General features: G+C 35.6%; 1 protein-coding gene and 1 long non-coding RNA gene across 3 annotated transcripts in view; both read right to left on the reverse strand.

Moving 5' to 3' along the window:
* LOC121740422 (peripheral plasma membrane protein CASK) overlaps positions 1 to 14781 on the reverse strand; it is a 318557-nt gene that overhangs the window by 211355 nt on the left and 92421 nt on the right. The gene's annotated exons all lie outside the window — the stretch shown is intronic.
* Positions 795 to 3163, reverse strand: LOC121740436. Its single transcript, XR_006037642.1, has 2 exons — positions 2894 to 3163; positions 795 to 1049 (listed from the first exon to the last, which is right to left on the reverse strand). It is a non-coding gene; the product is annotated as an uncharacterized LOC121740436 (long non-coding RNA).

Consider the following 14781-nt stretch of genomic DNA (forward strand, 5'->3'; position numbering starts at 1 on the left):
TGTTGCTTTCGATCAGATGACCCGTTTGCTCGTTTGCCTCCTTATTTTATAAAAAAAAATCGTATTTGCACATTTCGTTAGCGCCGTGACACGGTTCCCTCTCGGCAGTTGGTAGCAATCGGTATCCAAGTACCCCCAAAAAGGCGACTCTCCTTCGGCTGAAATAAATTATCCATTAAAACCATCCTAGTTGGTTATAAAATTGGATGTTATTATATTATATATTTGAGTGAAATGAGTCAGGAAATAAGCATAGAAGACAAATCACCTGATCGCAAGCGACTACCGGGTTCCTATAGCGTAGAACCTTTTGGGGTAGCAATCGTGAGTGAGTTAGAGACAAAAAACATTCAGGCTCAATGTAATATTATTATTTTGACCTCCTAAAATCTTATAACTACTAAATCGTTGTCTTGGACTATGGCCACATTACAATGTTTCGCGTAGTGTAAATTTTTAAAAGTGAAATAAAGATTTGTTTGTTTGTTTGTTTGTTTATAGGAAACGCTCATTCCGTCGATATAAGGTGGTTACTGGTTAGTTAAATCTGTAATCATCAAAATAGGTCCAGGAGTTTCGACGTCAGGAAATGTTCGAGTCACAGAAATAATAAGGGGGGTGAGCCAAAATCTTTTCGTTTTCGCTTCGTTATAGAATCGCCGATCAATATGTATGGAATTGACATAAGACGAGTCGAACGTCGACGTGGTATTAACGAACGCTTATTTCAATTCCATACATTTTTATCGGCGATTCTATAACGAAGGTTACATATTCGAGAACAAAACAAGACATTATAGAAAATCATAATTTAATTCAAAAACATTAAATCCTCCGACTTTTGTCACATTTAATCACGCATTCTGATCTGGTTCTAAACAAGTTCTCGTTGCCTCCGCATCCCGTATAGATCATCGGCATACATTGCCTCCGCACCATATCGAAGAAGAAAGCTACGTAGGTACCCTGACATGCTCCCTTGTCGGGCGCTTGGTAGCAATAGTACGGCATATTCTTCAAATTCGATGGAAATACTCCGTCATCTTGTCCTAAAATTGGTCATATTGTTAAGAAAGAAATAACTTTTGAATGCAGTCTTGTTCTGAATACGTAATTTTTGTGTGGGTTAGTACACGGATTTTTTACCAATTTCACATCATGTAAGGACCTAATAGTAATAAAATAAAACGTATGCGTGTATACTAGCTATTGCTATGCAATACCTTTACCACGGCAGTCTCCGAGTGCCAAACGTATTTCTAATTGGTAAGAGGGGATATCGGTATATTTCTTAGTTCGGAAAGCTGTTTCGTCTCGCCGAACATGTACCTATTTCGCAGCCGACTGGTTTAAATAGCCGTTCAATCAAACAGCTAGCCCTTTGACTGAACAACGCCATTCAATCACACGGCTATACGTCGTTTAGCCGACTTGTTGACTACAACGTTCAACACTACAGCTAGACGACGCTTAGCCAACTGGTTTAATGGCAAATTAACGGCGAAGCTAATGGCTTAATATCTAATTTGGGAGAATAGGAAAACTTTTTGTATTTTATTGAAAGATTATTCTCGGATTAAGTTTAAGGGGTGACAAAAAGTTTAATGCAATAAGTAAAAATAAAAATTTCTGAGGCGTGTTTTGTGGCGGTCGCCGGCTGCTGCCGCAGCAAAGTCACAGTTGTAACCTAAACTACTTTTGGACCAGAAAGTCCATTTTTTTTGTCAAAGTCCAGATTGTGTTTGTTTTTGTCTTGGCGGGGGGCTGCGCCCCCCACGCCCCCCTTTTGTTTGATGACGGTCGCCGGCTGCTGCCGCAGCACGCTCGCTGCGCTCGCTCGGCTCCTCTGTGTTGTGGTCTAAGTTCTAACCTAACCTAACCAACTTTTGGACTTTCTGGATTGTGTTTGTTTTTGTTTTGACGGAGGGCTGTGCCCCCCGAACTCCCCTTTCCGTATGTGCCTCTACCATTTTTGTCTCTTTAATAACACTTTTAACTTTTATTAACTACTTTCTTTCCGAAAAACAACCACAAACACCAACAAACACCTGCTAGTTGACGCCATATTGTAAATAAAACGCACCTAGCGCCGCGGCGGTGCGCGCTGAACTACTTCAATTAGACGGCGGCTTTTGAATCAGCTGTAGTGTTGAACGTTTTGAGTGACTAAAATATTCAATATAAAAGCTAGACGTGTGATTGAATGGCGTTGTTCAGTCAAAGGGCTGCTGCGACACCTATATCAGGTCGTAGGGTCGAGTTTGGTATTTTAAACTTCAGAAACGCATTTTTCTCTTATTATTAATGTTGCGACTAGAGCGGCAATGATCAGTCATCAATTTCAATCTACGTTCTGCCGTATCTACTGATCCACCAACTCTATAAAAAACGGTATCTTATGTAACAAAAAAATTATTCATTCCGCATTTAATCAAAATTGAATTTCTTCGTCGGAACAAAATCTAAAGAGATTATCATTCAAGATGAAGTAATTTTAGATAGAGATTAATATTTCATAACTCTATAACTTTTCACTGTTAATCAATATTTTTTTTCTCAGTATCATTTATTTTCTACCTTGTCTTCAATTTTATTAGGATTTTCAGGTGCCTTAAGTTGTACTTAAATAGACAAGGTCTAACTTGTCTATTTAATAATTATAATTGGCTCTAGCCCATGATAATAGTATTTGGTGGTTGAGTTTAATATGTACGAAATAATATGTGGGCCTGATTTAATAAAGCCAATATTAAATGAGGCCCACATCATTTTATTCCGTCGGCACTATTATAATATTACATCCCAGTCGAGTCCACAGATTACGTGCAGTAGATACAGTAAAGAAAACTGGAGTAGTGATATTGCATTATTAAAGTCAATCTAGTCAACTCACGTCCATATTTGACATAGTCATAACGAGCTGTGGCCAACGCCAATATTGTCACAAACAGCAGTATTCGGTAACTATCCATACTGACCGCTACCTCAAGTACGATTCACGCAATTAGTAACAATCAATCGTACGCTCATTGGATTTAATTCTAGATAAGCATCAAACGGAAATTAATTTTCCACATACAAATTTTATGCGAATCAAAACCGCCACGTTTTAAAATTAACCAATCAAAAAGCAAAATACTTGCTTGTAATTTTCCGGACCGGTAGCGAATGTCGTGTAAATTATTTTTGCAATGAAATATTACATTCGGGTTACACAAATACAAAATAAAACGATGGTTATATAAATACTACTCATAAATATAAAACAAAGGTCTGAATCGCTCCACGCACTATAAATGAAAGACTGAGAGCCTTGAGTTAGGAGTATCTTATGTTAAATATAATTTGCTGGCGAAGCGGTACCTAAATACATGACATTCAAGGTAAGAATGTGACGACTAGTGACGAATGACGATAGTGAAAAAGTAGTCTCCATCCATTTTCTTTCAATTTCCAATATGAAAGTTAAGCGTAAGAATGATAATAATGTTAATATTGTGGGGCATGCAACAAAAGAGGCTTTTGATAAATAAATAGCAGAGGATGCGTTAAATTATACATTTACTAGATAATTGAAATATTTCCTAGAGCACGAATGTGCTAGTAAATATTTCAATTATGCGCAGAAATTAGAGGTGAAACAGCTACATTCTGCGGACGATGCGATTCTGTAATTTGTAAACCGACGTCGCATTGTGACGCAATTACCGACAAACAATACAATAATGAATAAAATAATCACATAATTATTTAACAAAGTAAATAAATTATTGTAAATGAGATGTCAGCTGCGATGAATATTTAAATTAATAATTAAAAGAACGCTGAACTGCGAACGTTGCAGGACGATGGTTTAATTATATAACCGCATTATTATAATACACATTTTAATATCATACAGAATCCATACTAATATAACATACGAAAGTGTGTCTGTCTATCTTTTACCTCTTCATGCCCAAACCGCTGAATACTTTTCCCAGGAAAGGACATATTATGATACTTTCTATCCCGGCAAAATGTACGGTTCCAGTTCGAATTTTGGTGCAACGGAGTTACGGGCGTCATCTAATGAATAAATAATTATTACAAAAAGTGGTATTATTTATATAATATTGTATCTAGCGGTGATATCCTAACTGTTAGGTCATGTTGAAATGTTACAGTGTTACAGCTATCGTGTGCAGTTGACTATCCAGATATTTGAGCTAGCAACACTCGTCCTGACAATCACACACTCATCCTACGCTTTAAATCTGAAACCATCGCCTCTTCGAGATAAGACGATTTAGCCGAGTCACGCAAAAGGCGATCTAAAGAGCGATCTAAGTTCTTAAATCACTCTAAGCTTAATATTATGATAATAAGGCAAAATTGTTTAAAGAATTTGTCAAATTGTCTGTTCAACAAATCATGTATTTTTATTACGTCTTGTATCTTAAATCCTAATTGCAATTAACGATAGTCAGCCTCTATTATTATTCTAAATCTTTCTATATCAAAACACCGAGCTCCCTAAATCAAGCAGTCCGCAAACCATTATTATAAATAATAATAATATCTATGGACGCTTCACACCACGTCAGTCTGGCCCTGAGGTGAAGTGGTGGCCCTGAAGGACTTGTGTTACGGGTACGGGACAACGGAAATATATTTAATACTATACATACATTTAAGATTTTTATTATATGATACACATATTTAATACACATCCATGACCCAGGAACTTTGATAACTTTTTGTTTCGTCGGCGGGATTCGAACCCGCGACCCCCGGCTTGGTAGCTCAAGCCGGGGGTCGTGGGCGCGCTCACCACTGAGCAACGGAGGTCGTCAATATGAGTATATAATAAAATGAGTAGCCAATTTTTATTAGCCGCCGAAATAAGCCAACTAACGATTTAGCCACTAATAAAAGCAGCTTTAAACTCTCCTTCCCATTAATATTTGATCTCAACCGCGTGGAAACAACTTACACTCCCGATCTCAGTAACTTTCTTTTTGTTTCGATTTATTATTTGTAAAAATAATAAATATCGAGAGGAGAAGTTAAGTTAAGTTTATTACAATTAAATTATTTCTCGCAGGGGCAGATCTGTTTTGTGATTATTTATATTATTGATTATTACAACCAGTTAAGTATACAAAATATAAGATAAGTATTATACATACGCTAATAAAAAACTTCATCTCATCTCTCATCTTTCTTGTACCTATACGAACTCTTTTATTATAAGTCAACAACATTTTTGTCCTTAATCAGTTTAAAACAGAAAACGTTGTCAACGACTTAGCTCGTTAAGAGGATACAACAGGGGCTAGAGAAATGAAAAAAAAGTACGTGTAATATCTATAGCTGTCTCCCTTACCTCAAGCCTATACCGCAGAACGCGATAGAGACAACTGCAGAAAATCCAGAAAATCAACGATTCGTTGTCCCCTGATTCCTTCTCCAAAACTTAACCGATTTAAGTACTTTTTTCATTAAAGATTAAAAAAGGCTTGAGCTGTGTTCCTATGTTTTGCTTTTTGTGTATAATCTAGCCAAATCTGTTTTCTGGACGTTTGAACACAGTGGAAAATCTGGCCATTTTTTTGGGTTTTTGAACGTTCATATCTTATTTAATAATTAAATTATGAAAAAAAAGAAAACATAGGGACATTGTATTAGTGGCCGTAGATATTCAGGAAAAAAATTATAACTCTACTAGCATTATCCAGGGAGGAAACAGGGGACAACGTTTGTATGGAAAAAAGGGCGGTGTGGAATCCTCTTAAAGACAATAAAACTGCCAGAACAAAATATATCTTTTAACCTGATAAAATTCTCACTGGCACAGAAGAAGTTACTCACGATGATGACGATTCCTTACTCTGGCGCTAATATAATTTTTCCTTACAAGGACTCACGTTTTACGACGCTCTAATGCGAGTGGATGGGCGCCAAGGTGACCCTTTGAGCCCAAACACGGGGGCACGGTGTGAAACATTTTATTAGCGTCGCCCTCACCTTTTCAGGACCCATGAAAGTCTTGAGGAAAAACGTCCCAACACCTATTAATTTACAATGAAATAAGCTATGAAAGAGAAGAATAAATCTAGTTACGTAATTTGTACTGAGAGCGATTGGTTAAAATATAATAGTTTGAATAAAATACATTATGTCTGGATCCTACACTAGCTTAAAAAGTGTCATAATTTTTCATTTATTATACAAAATATATTTATTTATATATTATCTAAAATATTATTGGCGAGTGACTAAATCATGTGTCGTAATTTTTTTAGGTGAGATATATCTTAAAGCGATGAGGCTTGATATTATTTGAACCGCTCTGCACCGAAGTGGTTTAGTTAAAAGCAAGTTGCACAGTTACAGAACTATTATTACTTGGTAATAGTGCCCAACTACTGCAAAAGTAGCGCAATTTCATCAAGTAATAGCGGCAAATTAAGGTTATCAAATAATCCACATCTGCATTTCAAGGGAATGAGAACCAATTTCGAAATTAGAAAAGAAAACGAACCAAAAACTGACGTGGCATTCAGTAAAAAGCCCGAAACAAAACGACGCTTTTGAAACAAAAAGCAATGTTTATAATAATTACCACTAGAAGTAGGTTCCACTTGTCATAATATCTTTCGTATACGTCCGACGCTAAGTACCTATGCCTCTAGTTAGTATACTGTGGTTCCGCAGTCCGCTTCTAATAAGCGGATAAATAATTATAGGATCTTCATTTCTTCCTTCTTTTGTCTGTTTATAACTTGAAATACTTAATAAAACCTACCCTAAGGTATTTAAAAAGTATAGGAAACATCGAAGAAGAAAAATCACTAATTATGAAAGATATAACAAAACTAAGTAATAATACTTTAGGGTGTCTATTATATTATTATGTGTCCCATATATAGAATTCACTGTGCAGCGCTGAAAGTGCAAAAATTTCATGTGATTTCAGATTTGTATGGGCAAGCGCGACCAAGCGTCATGAATTATTCCATACAAAAATGAAAAAAAAAATTACTATTTCAGTGCTGCCACTTAGATAGCGAACTCTAAGATAGCACATATGTACACCCTAAAGTATTATCACTTAGTTTTGTTACACCCTGTTTATTACACATTCTTATTACTTAACTCACCCATAAACGCACTTCAATTATTTTTTTAAAAGCTTTTATTTAACTTGCTCTGTATGTATGTAAGTATGTATGTTCGGGTGAAATCTTGGAACTCAATTTTGGAGTAGATATATTTAACCGATCGAGCTGAAATTTTGCAGGAACGTTTAGTTTGGATGACAATACATGATATTGTATGTGACATCACTCTAAATCCAATATGGCCGACCATCCAAAATGGCGAAATAGTTATTTTCTATGCAGGTCTATAATATGGATATTAAATGAAAGGGCTTTTCGAGAGTAACTCGAAAACGAATGTAATGTCATACTACATCCAATATGGCGGCTCATCCAAGATAGAGGTATAGTTATTTTTAATGCACTTCTGCAATCTGGGTATCAAATGAAAGGGCTCATTAAGAGTAACTCGGAAACGAATGTAATGTCATTCTACATCCAATATGGCGGCTTATCTAAGATAGGGGAATATAGTTTGCAATATGGGTATCAAACAAAAAGGCTTATTGAGAGTAAATTGAAAAGTCATGTCGTGTCCTGTCGTGCCGTGTCGTATCGTATCGTGTCGTATCGTAACATGAAGTGACGTGTCGTGTCGTGTCGTGTCGTGTCGTGTCGTGTTATGTCAAGTCAAAACCAGTCGGGCATTAGAAAATGCCTGGTTGAATCCGGTCATTTTTGTTAAGTGATATTTAATTTTTTTGTCGTAAAATTAAGTACGATTTCTTAAAGACTCAAATTAAGTTACCTAATCAGATTTTAACAAATTCTTGATACATCAAGCAGACTTAAGAAATCTAGTCAGATATTTAACTAAAAAACAAAAAAATAAATTATAAGCAAAAAACTTTTTGAAAAAAAGCTTTTATTTAAAAAAAAGAAAATAAATTTCCCCTTAAAAATTTTAACTATTAAGTTATAACCTCAATATATTATACAATTTGCATTATAATAAGAGCTTGTCGCGAGACTTAACAATCTGTCAATATTTAATTACTTTAATAAAATAAAAAATATAATATCAGTTTACTCAGTTAAACCGGCCACCGTCACCGAAACCGGTGTGGGAGCTATTATTAACAAATCACGCGACAAGCTTTTATTATCATGCAAATTGTATAATATATTGAGGTTATAACTTAATAGTTAGAATTTTTAAGGGGAAATTTATTTTCTTCTTTTTAAATAAAAGCTTTTTTTCAAAAAGTTTTTTGCTTATAATTTTTAAACAGAAATCTCCTATATCAGTATAAAATCAACTCCTATAGAATGAAACAACAAAATTAAATGCTAAAAAAGTATTGCAGCACGACTGTGTCGCAAAAGTGCAAAAGGCTTACCGATTGTGGAGTCAGGTTCTACAGGGACAAAATCATTCAGAGTCGAATTCATGAAATACACAAAAGTTTATAGTTTCATTCTAGAACAAATAAACGTAGTTTTTACTGGAGTCTAGATCGACGTTCGTTTCGTTATGAATAAATAAATATCTATCCGCATTTATAAACTAATATTACATACATTTTCATGGAGACTATAGTGGACATAATATTATTAAGAATGTGAGACGTTAATACATTTCTAGATGATGCCTGTAATTTCACTTCGATAAATATTCATAGAGAAATAATCCGGAGAAAATAATCACAATATGTCTCTCATACAGACTTAAAATATAATAACTGCGAAGAGCAGTTCAAATTTTATTAAAATCAGTTTATCTTAAAATATCTTCAGGTTCACCGACCTTCGGGAAGGAGGAGTTCTGGCCGATTGGAGTCGTCTACAGAAGGTTCCGAGGACGACTTCGAACACGTCGCGCTCCACGTCCCAGACAATACGTGTTTAGTGCTTAGTGTTAGTTTTAGTATAAATGTTATGTATGTTAGTCTATACTGTATAAGGTATATAGTACCTGGATGACCGAGCTTTGCTCGGTATACCAAACACTCATTGACTTCGTGTTACTCAATAACGCCATCTGCTGGTCGTTGAAACAATTAGTTGCTTACAAAATAGTATTATTATTCGCCAATAGATGTCAAGAAGAGTCATATTTTTCTGCTTATCGATTATCGATAAAACACGAATAAAATGACATTTTCTAAAATTATTCCTAGCTAGATCGATTTATCGCCTCCGAAATATATATATATATATATATATATATAATTCTTGTATATATATATATATATATATATATATATATATATATATATAATTCTTGTATATATATATACATATATATATATATATATATATATATATACAAGAATTGCTCGTTTAAAGATATAAGATAATATGGGCCAAGATGCCTGATTTAAATAAAAAAAAAAAAAAATTTGCTCCTGCGTAACTAACTTAGTCCCAATGGATCCGCCCATCGTCACCGAAACTGGTGGCTTACCCCCGAAACTGATAACGATTTCGATTTTCGATTTCAACGGTTTTTTGACATTTTTTAGACATATTTTAGATGTCTAAAGTGTCAAAAAACCGTTGAAATCAAAAATCGAAATCGATACCAGTTTCGGGAGTAAGGCCCCTGGTGTGGGGTTTTATTGCTATTAATGGGTTCGAATTGCCCAAAAATATGATAAGTTAATTATACTTGTACATTTCGTATGCAAAATTTATATTCAGTTACGTGCACTATTGGCGAGCGTAAACATTTGTTTCATTTCGTTTAACCTGCTTATTACCAATTGATTCGAAACAACGCGCAAATAATATTTACAAATAACCAATTACATCTTTAGCAGTCTTTTTTAAAATTTCATTCAATGGTTTTTATTTACTTTAATTATTGATCTGATCTGCTTCTTTCCCAGTGAACTCTAGTAAGGGACACATACAAACCCTTAAGTATTCTCACTTAGTTTTGTTACACTCTGTATAAATAAAATCGTCGAAGTGCGAGTCAAACTCGCGCAAGAAGGGTTCCGTACCTCAATCGAGCAAAAATAGGCTGAAAATTGTGTTTTTTTTGTATGGGAGCCCCCCTTAATTATTTAATTCATTTAAATTTTATTATTGATATTTAAAGTACAAATATAATTGAGTATTTCGTCAATATTTCAAGTGCCTATGTGTTGCAGTTATTGATATCGAGCTAAAAATAGCAAAAACTCACGTTTGTTGTATGGGAGCCCCCGTTAAAGTATATTAATTTTATTTTGTTTTTAGTATTTGTTGTTATAGCGGCAACGGAATACACAATCTGTGAAAATTTCAGAAATCTAGCTATAGCAGTTCTTGAGTCACAGCCTGGAGTCACACAGACAGACGGACAGACATTGAAGTCTTAGTAATAGGGTCCCGTTATTACCCTTTGGGTACGGAACCCTAAAAAGGACGAAAGAACAATAAAAAATTCGAACACAGGTTGGGTTCGAATTTTTTATTGTCCTTAGAAATCACGAGCAACATCTAGTCAGGAATCAGGACTACGAGTTAATGATCAATATTATATACCAGGTTTCAAAAATATACCATAAATCTCTTTTATTGGGTCGAGATTGATGAACGAGGCCATCTAATGATCTTTTGTTCTTCCTTCAATCGTTAAATGAGGTAAGGTTATTTAACGTTGTTCGTGGCGGCCGAAAAGGAAGATCTTCCGACCGAGCGAGATAGCATGCTCGGTCAGGCCGAAGCCCACTGACGTCATTTCAGACGTTGTATATATCTTGCAGTTATCCGAAACTTCGATAGCGCGATGCAGGAATGTTAGGCGAATTGTGGGTACCGCCACAGTTACTTCAGCAAGAATCATTTTATTATGTGTAACAAAACTAAGTGATAATACTTTAGGGTGTGTATGGGTCCCCTATATAGAGTTCACTGTAAATGTAGCAGCGCTGAAAAAGTAACTTTATTTTTAGTCTTGTATGGAAAAATATAAATGTTTCCATTTCGACAAATAAGGAGTCATCGATTTATTATGATACCAACTGATATCATAGGTTGTATATTTTTCAGATTTGGTGATTCAAGCCGAAGTAGGTATACAATATTATACGTACGCTGACAAAAGTTTATAAACAAACTATCCTATTAGTGTAGGGAAATTAATTTGGGCTCAACAATAGAAATTTATTACGTTATCCGCAAATCTGTTTTGGGCAAAACCAGTCTGATACATAAGCAGATAAATCAATCATTGGAGCGTAAGTACCCTAATCAATTTGACAACTGAGCGAGTGGAACACGATCGACTTGTGTATAATCTGATGATATTGACAATTTTTTCACACAAAACGTTGTATGTAGCAAAGAAAATATAAGTCCATTGCTTCTAATATAGGTGCTTCAAAGGCCTGAAGGGACGATAGGAGAAATGCCGTGACCAGAAACAGCATTATTCGTTTTGCGACTGCACCTGTGTTTTGCGGGCACATTTGGCCACATCAATATTTTCTGCATAAAATAAGTGATATAACACTTGGTCATGAGTTATGACTAACAGGCGCGGTCCGAAGGGGGGGGGGGGGTCACAGGGGACATGACCTCCCCCAAAATCTAAGGTAAAATTGAAAATAAAATAAAACCCAGAACCGTCCGAGGGCGCAGATAAAAAAAATGTGAAGTAACTACTGAGTGACCCCCCCCCCCCCCCCCCAAAATTTCAGGCTGCGACCGCGCCTGATGACTAATGAATGACTTGCGTACGTTCTTAAGCCCGTACGTTATAATCGCACACAACCCATTGCAAATACTTTGTTCACAATAAACTCGCTTGATTATTATATGAAAACATAGGCGTACCTTAGCTCTAATAAAAAAAAAAAAAAAAAAAAAAAAAAAAAATTGTTTTATTTCTGAATAAATTTGAATCAAATATTTTCAGAATGTTGAACTACATGTTGCCTACCACCGGTTCGGGAACTAACCCGGCGAGAAGAACCGGCGTAAGAAACTCGCACGGGGCCACTTTTTAGTAAAAAAGTGGAAAATTTGTCTTTTAAAAAAATAAAATTTACAATGTAAATAACTTAATCTATACAATATGAATACACAATTGTAAGTCACATATAATAAATGTAGAAGCAGCCTTGCAAGCAGCCATCCTACTCCCAAGATGTGCTATCGTTTAGGAAATCTTTGACCGTATAGTAGGCTTTGGCACACAAACGTTCTTTAATTACTTTTTTAAATTTATTAATTGATAGATCTAATAATTCTAATAATCAGTACTTCGGCAATTCATAGACACAAAGCAAACAAAACGCTCTTAACATAATGAGGAGTTTAACGTCGTAAATTCCCCCAAAGCCTGTAATATTACGTTTTATTACAACCTTGGTGGCTGATATACTTTTTGTGAGTATGAAAGCCTCAATCTGTTCGCATTTTAAAGCGCCATCAGGATTTACGGTTTAGGGTGATGTGACGACATAAAATACTTGTATGTTACATTGAAAATGATTGAGACAAACTTGCTTTTCATAGAGAGTTTGGTCTCATTTTTACGCTTTATCAGCTATGTTTCATGGCTCATAACGAATATTGTTTTTTTTTTTAAACGAGGCAGCGAAGCTGCATCAATGCAATACATTACAATAATATAAAATATACTCATATATCATTAAAAAATTCTCTGTCACATAGCCAAGAAATCACACACATAGCGACAAAAGCTTTCAGTGCAAAATACACGAGACGTAAAAGTTGCAATTCACCAAGTCAGAAACAAAATGGGAAACGGGGAGACTTTTAAAGAACCTTTGTATTGCATATTGAAATCACGTACATTCCGAACATAGCTGTAAACTGGAGCGTCGTCAGTTTTATTTCAACTTATAGTTTCACGGAATTTTAAAACGCATAAACTTTTTCACTCCGCACGCTCCAAGAATATCGAAAGCGAAATTTAAAAGTGCTCTAATTAATATTCATGGGCTAATTTTGTTGGGAAAATATTTACTACCAATTAGGTTAATGAAGCGGTATCTTCTAACCATAGCAGAATAAACGTCTAATGTCTAATGTAGTGTGGTATTTATTAAAATAAAATTTAAACATAAAAAATGAGCTGGATGGAGTGAATATGCTCATAATGTCGTTTATAATTGGACATTATAGTCTACCTACTACCAACTCACCCGCTTTATGCAAGGAGCAATAACCGTGCCTACATTATGCACTATTAACCGGCCACTGCAGGTTGCATTTGCCTACATAATAAAAGAGATATACCAACTAACCCGTCAAAGGAACAGTATCGTTACCCGCAAATGTAGTCGTAGAAGCCATAAGTTAAAGAGAGAACAATGGAGCCGAGTGGCAAACAAGCGACGAAGAGAAATGGCGCCGTCGGCCGTCTCTAATTACCGACTCGCAATTTGTCTTGAAGCACGAAAACTGTTTATTTACATAACGAGACCTCCGAAACATAAAGAAGAAAACTAATTAGCTCAACAGCTTGAAACACAACACGAAATATTTTAATAATTCGCGAAGCACTCGTCCGCCGGTTCTTTGTAAATTAAACTGTTCGAGTTTGTTGATTTTATAAGAGTTGAGGGCGACCTGATTATAATAATTATAAGCGTAGCAATTTATGCAATTGCTTTAAGCGGGCTTCGCTGCCAAGGAAACTCAGGGGTTAAAATATATATTTTCTCTGGCGGCTATTATTACAACCACTCATAATAATGTATTTCTTTGTCGTTTTCTTCATGACTGAAGGTCGCGCCTGGCAAAGTTACTCTACTTTGGTTGAACTTGTACTTCCATTTTGTTCAGTCTTCTGCTTCTCTAAGGGCAGGCGTTACTTTAAGTCCAGTGAGTGCCGGAATTTCTTCACACCATCGGGTAGGTGGATCGACCCCTGGGTCGCTTGCCTTCAATTTCACCCGTGACTATTAGCTTTTCGAGGTTGTCTGTTGCCGGCGAGCGATGTGACTGAAGAATTTTATCCTGGGCCCGTACTACGAAACCGTTTTGAGACTCAAACAATCGGACGAGACTGCCGCGTCCTGCTCTAACAACGTCATTTCACGTTTGTTAGAGTAGGACGCAACATTCTCGTACGATTGTTTGAGTCTCAAAATCGTTTCGTGGTACGGGCCCAGGATAAAATTCTCTTGCAACATGTTGTCGATAGTCTGACTTCACTGAGCTGGCCCAGAATAGATTTGTTAGTCCTTTTGGCTGTCCATGGTATACGAAGCATTCTTCTCCAGCGCCACATTTCAAAAGCGTCAATCTTTTTGCGGCCTCCTGCCCGAATGGTCCATGACTCAGAAGCGTAGAGAACTATCGAGAATCGTATTAATGTAATAACTCGTAATAGTCTATTTATTATTGCAGCTACTTGAATAAAGTGTACATCTAAATAGCTTGAATCATTGATGATAAAATAGGCGCCTTTTGAAACAGTTACTTTTTCTTTTTCAATATATATATATATATATATATATATATATATATATATATATATATATATATATATATATATATATATATATATATATATATATATATATATATATATTTTTTTTTTTTTTTTTTATGAAATAAGGGGGCAAACTCTGTGGCTCAGTGGTGAGCGCGTTGGTAGCTCAAGCCGGGGGTCGCGGGTTCGAGTCCCGCCGACGGAACAAAAAGTTTTCAAAGTTCCTGGGTCATGGAT

This window comes from Aricia agestis, chromosome 3 (genome assembly GCF_905147365.1).
Source record: "Aricia agestis chromosome 3, ilAriAges1.1, whole genome shotgun sequence".
Lineage (NCBI taxonomy): Eukaryota > Metazoa > Arthropoda > Insecta > Lepidoptera > Lycaenidae > Aricia > Aricia agestis.